Source organism: Monopterus albus, unplaced genomic scaffold, assembly GCF_001952655.1.
Source record: "Monopterus albus unplaced genomic scaffold, M_albus_1.0 scaffold341.1, whole genome shotgun sequence".
NCBI lineage: Eukaryota > Metazoa > Chordata > Actinopteri > Synbranchiformes > Synbranchidae > Monopterus > Monopterus albus.
Window position 1 is genome coordinate 151,555 of NW_018128221.1, and position 10,214 is coordinate 161,768.

The 10,214-nt window shown below is 42.6% G+C and overlaps 1 protein-coding gene across 1 annotated transcript in view; it reads left to right on the plus strand.

Moving 5' to 3' along the window:
• Positions 1-1,282: 1,282 nt before the first annotated feature.
• cand1 (cullin-associated and neddylation-dissociated 1) overlaps positions 1,283-10,214 on the plus strand; it is a 37,749-nt gene continuing 28,817 nt past the window's right edge. Inside the window, exon 1 of the mRNA XM_020624898.1 lies at positions 1,283-1,529. The gene's annotated coding sequence lies outside the window, so the exon portion shown is untranslated. The remainder of the gene's footprint in view (positions 1,530-10,214) is intronic.

Sequence of the window (10,214 nt, forward strand, 5' to 3'; positions counted from 1 at the left end):
GGCACGCGAACCTCTCTCTCTCCCCTTCTCTTCTCTTTGTCTATGTCTCTTTACCCCCTCCCCCTCCGTAACTCTACCCCTCGAGCCTGGTTGTGGTCTCTGGAGGAGTGGAAGAATGGAGGGAGGGGAGGGGGTGACGTGATGACAGCGAAAGAGCCCGCGAAGCAAGTGGGTACGGGTATGACCGCTCGAACCCGAACGCACGAGCTCAGTGTATCCACTAAATTTCCCTCTTCTTTTCTGGAGGGTTGGTCGTGAAAATGCCAGAGTTGTTTACAATTACCATTAATTTTCATAGACATTTAAGTGATTTGCTCTGCAGCACAGTCTCCCGCCTTCATTCATTCATTGCAGAAAGAGAGGAAGTCCTTGGGGAGACAGCAGGAGCAAAGAGAGGAAGACATTTTCTGGGATCAATAAAATTCTCAGCCAAACATCACCTAGCAGCTGATATGAAGATGGATAGCATATAACATTTCAGACTGTTCAAACAGTGCAGAAAAATCCATCTCAGAGTAAAAGACCTCAAAAATCTAGCTAAAAATAATCAGCCCCATAATGGCAGCAGTGCAATTACAGCAAAGGTGCATTTTTATGTATATACATTTAGCTCTTCCAAAAGTAAGAAAATGTCCCTCAAAATTCACTGACATGTATACCTAATAACTAAAACGTCATCAATGGAACATAGACTTTCTCAACATGTTGTGTGGCTCGTAGAAAAGCAACTGATTACTTTTTTCAATATTTATATTTTGTCATTTAACACAATTTTCCATAAACCTTAGATATCTGTATTCTAATGACCTCTTTGGGACTCAGTTATTAAGCCTACATGAAACCATCTGAGACATTTTGAAGTGAAAAGTCTTTTTGGTGCTAACAGTGCTAACACCCCCTAGATATCAGAATCATGACCATGGTCATACTACTTGAGCCAATACTGCTGTAGATAGCTCTAGAGTTTTGGTTTAGGATAATGTAGCAATACCTGACACATCAAGGCACCGTCCCACACACCGATTTCTAACGCTAACGGCCTTGTACACCCAGAGGTGAATGGCTACAATGGCAAAATCTCTTTATATTGTTTTGTCATATTGCACAACCATAATAGTGTTTTATTTAATTCTGTTCAAATTATATATTCAACATGACAAACTGTGTTGTATGAACTGAGAAATTAGTAATATGTGCATACCTATGTTGCGTGTGAACGTGGTGTGGACCCCAGTTGCAGACACAGACTAGAGGAGAGGAACTGAAGAAAGCAGTTTATTAAACAAAACAAATAATGCTGGATGGCCAGAAGACAGGCAGGGAGCAACCAAGGACAGGGGAGACCGGGCAGGAACCCAGGAGGAGGGACGAGCAGGAGACCGGGCAGGAACCCAGGAGGAGGGACGAGCAGGAGACCGGGCAGGAACCCAGGAGGAGGGACGAGCAGGAGACCGGGCAGGAACCCAGGAGGAGGGACAAGCAGGAGACCAGGAGGACGAAGAACCAGGAGGACGACAGCAGGATATCAGGTAAGCTGGGATCTGAAGTGCTAGTAGTCAGGGTAGCACTAGCGGTTGGAGCAGCGCTGGTAGTCAGAGCAGGGCTAATGGATTGAGCAGCGCTAGCAGGTAAACGAAGCGCAGAGCTAAAGACTTCCATATGAAAAGACAGAAAAACAATAAACGGCGAAGAATACAGACTGACTGAGCGGAGAGTAAGTGAGGCTGATGAATTGCGGAAACAAAACAGAAACGATTGGCGCAGGATCGGAACACGTAGCCAAAGCCAGGTCATCGCAGGACATGCACACATACTAAGGGTATGAACCAGTAGCGAGTGAACAGAAAACAGGTGTATAAATACAGGACCGGACGGGGTGATAATGAACAGCAGGTGAATGGCATGGAGACTGACTGTCGGCAGAACAGCTGGGAACAGGCCCGGGGGATAATGAGCACAGGTGAGTGGAATAATGACTAATAGTGGTGACAAAGGAGTGGGGAGAGAACAGGTAAACAGAAACGTAAATATCTGAAGTCGAGCTACGCGGAACCGTAACAACCTATAAGTAATTCAAGGGTCCAAATTTGACAGTATTAGTTTGAGAGCACTGTATAGTGGTAGGTTCTGTATGAACTAGCTGCTGAATAACTGTCAGGGCTGCTCAGCGGCCGCTGCCTCTCCTCCATCTTTCTCTCCTCTGCTCTCTCTATCCTGTGGGCTCTGCACCTCAGCTGTGTTGCATTCCAGTAATTAGCGACTGGTTTGTTGAGGCGCACAGCTGGGGTGCATCCCGATGATTACCTTCTCCTTACTTATACCTCTGGCAGACGCTCCGTTGTCGCCGGAACATTAACTATGTACCGCGTAACATACATGTTGGTAGAATGCTACGCTGACTGGTGCATTTTGGCTTGACTCTACCACACTACCTACACTACACTACACTACACTACATATTTTTGATACTCTGTGTTCTTTTTATTTACCTGCTACCGTCATGTTTTTCCCCCTAGCACCTGGGTCTGCAAACTTGAGTCCAACCTCAGTCCTCCCTCACCCTCCTGGTGAGGGGGTCTACCATAACCATTATAAACTAAAAACACTGGATGGGCCGAGTTACAGATTAATGCTGAGATCCCATGCAGGGCTAATCAGAACCCAGACCCACTAAAATTTCCCTTCACGAATGTTACTGAAAGATGGAAACTGTCACTGTGCTGGCATATTTTTAGACAGGAAAATGTAGTTTAAAAATGCCAAGTCTGTCATTTTAAAGCTGTTTAAACTTATTGTCATTACATTTGGAGATTAGCAAGTAAAGCTAAAAGGATTTAAAATAATGTGTAATATTATCAGTTTACACTGGAGCCTCCTGCAATCTGGCCTCAGGATATTTTATGTTGGAACTGTGCATACATATTTACATGCATTAGTTTTTTTTAATGTCTTCATGTCTGTGTTAATAACAGGATGATCCCAGTCACAATATATGTTCTAATCATCATTCATTAACAGCACTAAGAAAATAAAAATTAGTATTTAAAAAAAAAAGGAAAGTTCAAATTGCTGAACTTAAAACCAAGTATTTTTATCGGCCTCACCTGCAGAGGCATTCATCAGCTTTAGTGTGGTTTACTGAAGAGCAAAATATTATAATAGGCATTAGCTGTAGCTCACTAAAATAAGAGACACTGCCTGCTTTGTGACGTCCAAAGAGCTAAAAATGCACATTTGAAAAGTTAATATCGTAACATCCTTATTATGATTCACAGAGCTAAATGTGAACAGTGTGTCCTCCCTGTGGAACACATTTTCTTAGAGCTGGATTAAGATGATATATTTCAAACCCATTTGACTTAATACATCTGCCACAGAAATCTCAGTTAAAGCCACAGTTCTGACCCTAAGGCTGATTAACTGCGTTAGAAAGTTAATAATAAAAAGTTAAACTATTCATAATGGGAACACAAAAATACAGAAACACAGTGATCCCACAACAATTATGTTTTTAACTCTAGTGGTGACACAAATAAAATACATGAATGCAAAATACACAACGTGTCTTATAAAGACACTATAAAATTACATTAGCAGATGCTTTAACCAGGAAAACACACACACACACCTACAGGGATATATGAAGTCTTGCTCCTGTCCCAACTCGCCTCTGAGGAATTCATCCCCCACCCCAACTCCACCAGCTGTGGATTAAAGGGCAAGTCTACCAATTTTCAGCTTTTACTCTTTCAAGTTAAAATAGAGAACAAAGCATTTGTCAGGTTTGGCGTGTACAGATGCCAAACAGAGGTTGTGGTGAACTCAATTAAATAACCAGACGAACCGAGGTAGCGACAAGTTCTTTACTAGTAGTAAACAAAACAACTAACATAAAGTCCAGGATATAACCCAGGTCGATAAGACAGTCCAGGGTCAGCACCGGTAAACAGGTATAGCCAGGGGATCCAAATTCGAGGTCAAGGGGGACAAGATCAGAAGGTCGGTACACAGCAGGCGATCAGAATCTGGGAGGGCATAGACAAAACACGGTGGTCAAGAAACGGTAATCCTAGGTCAAAAACAGAGAGTGAAACAAAACAGGAAGTCATGTGAAAATAACAGCATGACAGGAAGCAAGAGGGGCAGGAGCGTGACAGCATTGGGGGGTGACACCACACTGACACTACACTATGTAGTATATGACTGATTTGACTGTGATTTCTGCTGTGACCTCTGAAATTCTGATCCATAATGAGATAACATATATGAATATGCACCATAATTATGGATGCGATAACAACTGTCTGCATCTGATGGTAGGACAGGAAGAAGAAAAACTACTGGGTCAAAACAAATGGAATCCAAACCACTGGATCTAACACACCACATTAACTGTCTGACAACAACAGTGACAGCCTTCAACATGTTGAGCAGCCACGTTTGATCCTTGTGGAGCTGTGGACAGGTGGTTGGAGGAGGAAGAGACAGAAAAGAAAGCAGTGGAGTGGAAAAATGAGTCTCTACAGGCTCAGAGACAAAAAGCAGACTAACCTCAATCTGAGAGACAGACAAACAGATGCTGCCATAGAGAGATGCAGCCTTACCAGGGGCAGGTCTAAAAAATTTTGGACAGGGTGGTCAGAGTGGGGCACAGACTCAGAGAGGGGTGGCACATTTGAAATACATGTAAAAAGTACTTTAACCCCCTAGTTCTGTAAAAAACCAAACCATACATTATTGAGGATCAAACTGTTTATTTGTGTAAACAGGAGACAAACACAATGCTTTCTTTAACTAACTTTGGCTACGCTCCTTATTTTACTCCTGGGCGGGGACATCACTGCTGCACAGTTGTTCCCCACTGCCACTGAGGTGAATCATGCCGAGTGCTCCACAGCAACACAATCAGAGAAATCAGTGCAAACATCATGCGGTGTGCATGATATAAAATAAAACTAATTTCACCATCATCAATTATAAATCACCAGAAAAATCTCAGTCATATTTAAAGCAACAATTTGTCATTGCTTTTCATTTTTCATTCATTAATACTGACACACATCACATTTTGACTCTGGCAGGGGTCGTACCGGGGGGCCAATCAGATTCCGGGGGTGGCCAGGGCCACCTCTGGCCCCTGGCTCCGTCCATGGGCTTTACAGCATGTAGAACAAAGGTATACAAATTATTTGTCATGAAGTTATTGCCAATTAACCTTTACTCCACTTGCGAGTTCATCTTTATTTTTCAGACGTGGGGGTTGAGTGAGCACTACTGAAACACACCCAGTGTTATTTTAACTTCTACTTTAGGTTCCAGCATTTCCAAAAATATTTCAGAGTGAACTGTAAACAGACATTTAAGTAGCCTTCTGGTTTGGATTTGAGCTTTAAAGTTCATTCTTGACTGTGGAAAGCAGCAGCACGTCTTACCATAGGGTCTAATTAACAGCTATTTAGGAGCATTTGATCATATTGAATGATCCTCATCAGCAGATGGATATTGGATATGTTTCATAGACCTACAAATGTTTTTCTGCACATTTAAAGACCTTCTCATCTATGTTGGCTTAAAGAAGAGGTTCGGTCAATTCCATGACAACTAGGGACAACCCTAACCCTAACCTAAATCTGCTGAAGTTCATGTGATATATTTGTAAGATCAAGATGGCACCAGGCCCAGATGGTGTGACTCCCTCCTGTCACAGTTGCTGATGATGGCACTAAAAAGGAGCTTGTTTAGAAGAATAAACAGACTCAGAAGACTTATAATTTGACGTATAATTTGTCAAGGCTGTGTGATGACCGATTCCAGTACAGACCAAGTCACACCTAAAATTGTTTTGCTTCAGCAGTGAATGAAATAAAATTGTACATTTTAACTTGGGCTGCTCCACATCTTAGGCCTTGATGCTCAGTTCTGATGTTTTTGACAGAGCCGATCATTTTGTGTTGATGCTTCACCATGCACAAGAATAACAATGTAATTTATCAGAGCATAGTCAGAGATCAAACATGAACCAGATCTACTGAGGGAGCACATACACAAGTGGCACAGGTCTGCTCTAAGAACACCTGATATGGGAAACAGCTGTTTTCATATCCACCAAACAAAATACTGAAACAGATTCAGTATGAAGGGGTTCATATTTGATCAATGGATTAAGAACTGGCCGCTGGTACACCTTCATCAAATCTATGATCTTCATCATCACCACCATCAGGATCATTTCCTGAGCGACATCTGAAGCCTGGGTGTGTTTGTGTAAATTACTGTCAAATGCTGGCAGTGCGTTAACACGCACACAGATGCTCACTGGAATCACAGCATGCATATGTCAGTGGCTGCATTATGTGTTGACAGAGAGCGAGCGCCTGGGGGGTTTGTGCACATCCCACTCAACTGTGACTCATCACACACATCTGTACTTCTGCCTTTGTGAGGACGCTCATTGGCTCAGTGCATTCATTAACCCCATACTCTAACCTTTGTTAACTCTGGCTTCTCCTATCCAGCTATGTTACTGTAAAAGAGGATGAGTAATTAATGTGAAACGACATTATCAGAAACACAGTGAAGTATGAAATAAGATTAAAAGGCATTACTTCAGTTACAATGACAGTAGAAAGAGACACTAAACAAGGTGCAATATAAAGGACATGACCACAGGCCTAGAACAGATTGGAAACTCTGTATACACAACAGAAACAATCAGATATTACAGTAAGGCTGTACTGTTTGTACAGTCAAACTGACTCTGCATGTTAGCTGTAATCTTCCATATGTGTTACAAACTCTGCCTTTGTCATGTGAACACAGCCATGACCCTGACCTAAACCCCATTCCAACCTGAATCCTAAAAGCGGGTCTGAACCAGCCCTATGAAGGGGTGAGGAATGAACAACTTTTCCTCCTCAGTTTCCCAAAATATCCTCACCTCCCAAAAAACCGGTCCTCACAAAGACAGCCATACAAGTACACACACACTCAGTATGAATAAAATCATCATCCTGAATAACCTCAATCTCTTTCCTGCATGCATGAAATTAATGTGTGTTGTTTAACGTTCCAATGCATGGTTGTGTGTGGGGGTGAGTGAGGGGCCTGATTCATTATTTAGCAGAGGAAAATGTGCTCAATATAGCTCTAAATACAAACACACACACACACAGATGCAGAGCACCATACACTTGGATTAAATTCCCTTTCAGTTTGACTCATCAAGTAAACAGGAAGAAGCTCTAATTGAGGTGTTTGAATAGAGACACCTGCTGCAGGTGATGGAGGAGGAGATGATCAAGCCAGCTTTTTTTAAACAGCACTTTGAAAACAACTTGGAACAGAACAGCAAAGAGCAAAAACGTCAGAAAAAAGATGTACCCCAAGATTTGTCCTGAAAAGGTCAGACACAGTTTAAAACATTTAAATGAAAGTCATTATTAGATGGAGGTAATTGAATGGAAAGAGAAAGGGAGTTCTGGCATTTTTGTGCAAATTATGAAAAACGTACAGGAGTAGGACAGCAGCTCAGAAATATACAAGGGCATTTAATATTTAAGACTAGCTGTATGGTCAAATGCAATGGTGAAAAGTAACTAAGTATATTTAATCAAGTAATAAGTACAAATCTGACATACTTGTGGTGGACCTGTGATACAACATTTCTAAATAATCAAGCAAATCTAATGGAGATGGATGAACCTGTGAGCTTCGGGGCCCTTCGAGGTCTTGAGCCTTGAGCAGTTGTCCACTTTGCTCAGTTGGTAATCGAGCCTTGATTATAGAGTTTTAAAATGTTCATCTGTAAAGTAACAGCTGTCAGATAAATGCAATGAAGTGAAATGTACAATATCTTCCCCTGAAAAATAGGGAATTAAAAAGTGACAGTCAATAATGACCAATTAAATGTGCCAAAGACTGGGAGAGCGTTCCTATGGAAGCTCGGTATATGGGTTAAATGATGTTTACCCCTTATTTGGCCCCAGAAAGGGGGGTGTCAGGCCTGGCCATCATGAACCGTCAGAGCCCCTCAATAGGCAACCCCATTTTCCAGACCTAACCTGCCTTTAACACGAAGCATCCTGAACCTTGTCCTCACCCAAGCAAAGAGCAGATATGTGGCTTGACACACAGCATCTGCATTGTATTTGCTCAGGTTAAGCAGTGACTGGTCCAGCTGGTTGTAGTGGCGGTCACCTCTGAGAGTGGGGTCCGCTCGGCTGTCCAACCCCTGACACTGTTCTACCAAGACTGTCTAACAAAATAAGACTGTTAGCAATACCAGGGAGTCTGCACCTGTATTATCACCAACACCAGTTCTGTGTGGGTGTAGGAGTGAAGGCAGGTCTACAGGTAGGGTCATCAGGCGGGCACCTTCTCACTAAGTGGAGTTTCACTGAGCTGGGGCCACAACACCAAGAAGGCTCAGTGTGTTCTGGCATCCCAGGAGGCCTCAAGCCTGCTGCATGTATCAAACACTTTACTAAACCTGTCCTCCTATACTAGTTTACTTCAGCTTAACACACATAATCCTCACATATGTTGCCATTTATAAATCACTTGCCTATTCTTACCCCATTCACACACCTTTCTTCTGCTCCAGAGCCACTCAGTGGACCGTGCTGCACTATCAGCTAGATTCCTAATTACCTGTCTTAGGCTTCGCCCTTTTATACCTAATTCACCTAGCAGAGAGACATCTGACTTGGCAACAAATCCCATACAACCAACCTCCACAGGGCAGACTTTAGCTTTCCAGCCACACTCTTCTGCCAACGTGGCTAACTCAGTGTATTTCAGTTTCCTCCTTTCATAAACTGTAGCTACAGTGTCTTCCCAGTGAACTGTAAGCTCGGCAAAATACACAGTCCGCTGTACTTCTGACCACAACACAGGTCTGAGGTCAGTGCAGACTGTCTCCTCAGGAACTATTAAGTGATTTCCTAAATCCACTTTCATTTGCCAATCTCTCCCAGCCTTCAGCTGTCCTGCATCCTGCCTGTTCAAAATGACTTGCTTCCTGCCTTTTTCACCCTCACAAGCAAACAAAATCCCCTCTTGTTTCTGCTTCTCCTCCACTGTGTTTACCTCTAAGCGCCTACTTTCAGTAGCTGCTGCTAAACAATTCAGCACTTGATTATGTCTCCAGGTGTAATGTCCTTGAGCAAGGCTTGTTTTACACCCTGGAAAGATGTGCCTAAGTGATGCTACACCTGAACACAAGGGACATGTTGGAGTCCTCACCTATCCATCTATTCAGATTTTGGGAAGAATTAACATATTCAAATAAAGTACCTCATATTTCATTGATAACTCAGTCCGTTTTAACCACTATTAAAATAGTGGCTGGGCAGCTAGTGGTGGGGCTGTTAGGCCTTATGCTAACTGTTAGTCTGCCACCTGTCTAATCATCGTCGCATCACTAGCTAACTAGCTAGTTAGCTAACACGGTTTGGCGTTTTTTTAACGTATTTTTTTTATTTGACAGCAGGTTAAACTCGACGACAGGGTTAGTGGCTGCACACCATGCTAAATAGAAAGCTGAGTTGCAGGTCATCGTTAGTAGTTAGCTCACCTGCTAGCTAGCTGGTTAGCTCAGTGGAAGGACTAGTGCAGCGTGTTCTTTTATGAAGAATGATCGGAGTCAAATATCACTTTTAAACATTTATTATCACAATTGAATAGACTATCGAATAAAGCAATTTACAGAGCTCTGGGTTCCGTCTCTATTTGAAGCCCTGACCATCAACAGCAAAATCGTTCAGCTTGTCTTCAGGACAAGGGGAACGCCTACCCTCCTGGAAACCCAATTTCTTATACAATTTTGAAAGGTGAAAAAGTAGGTTGATTGGGTGCCTCTCGTGCTGTCCCATTGGTCCATCCATCCAGGTCCCTCCTGCTCCAATGTGGGAAAACAGTTTTCCTAGAGAGGGAGGAAGATCTGACACTGCCTGTGTGTGTTGTTAGATATTTTTAGTCAGATAGATATTGGATAGATACTTTATGTATTAGAAATGTTAGTGGAGAGAGGATGTTTAGTTAGACTGTTAAATGCTTAGGCCTGCATATGAGTTGCTGCAGGGTACATCTGGTCAAGGACAACTAGAGAGAAGAGTTGATGACTGTCAGCAGACAGGGTGTTTAATATTATTATTATGACGTGTATAACTGTAGCCTTAGCCATAATATGTTCTTATGTTTAAGTCACGACATGT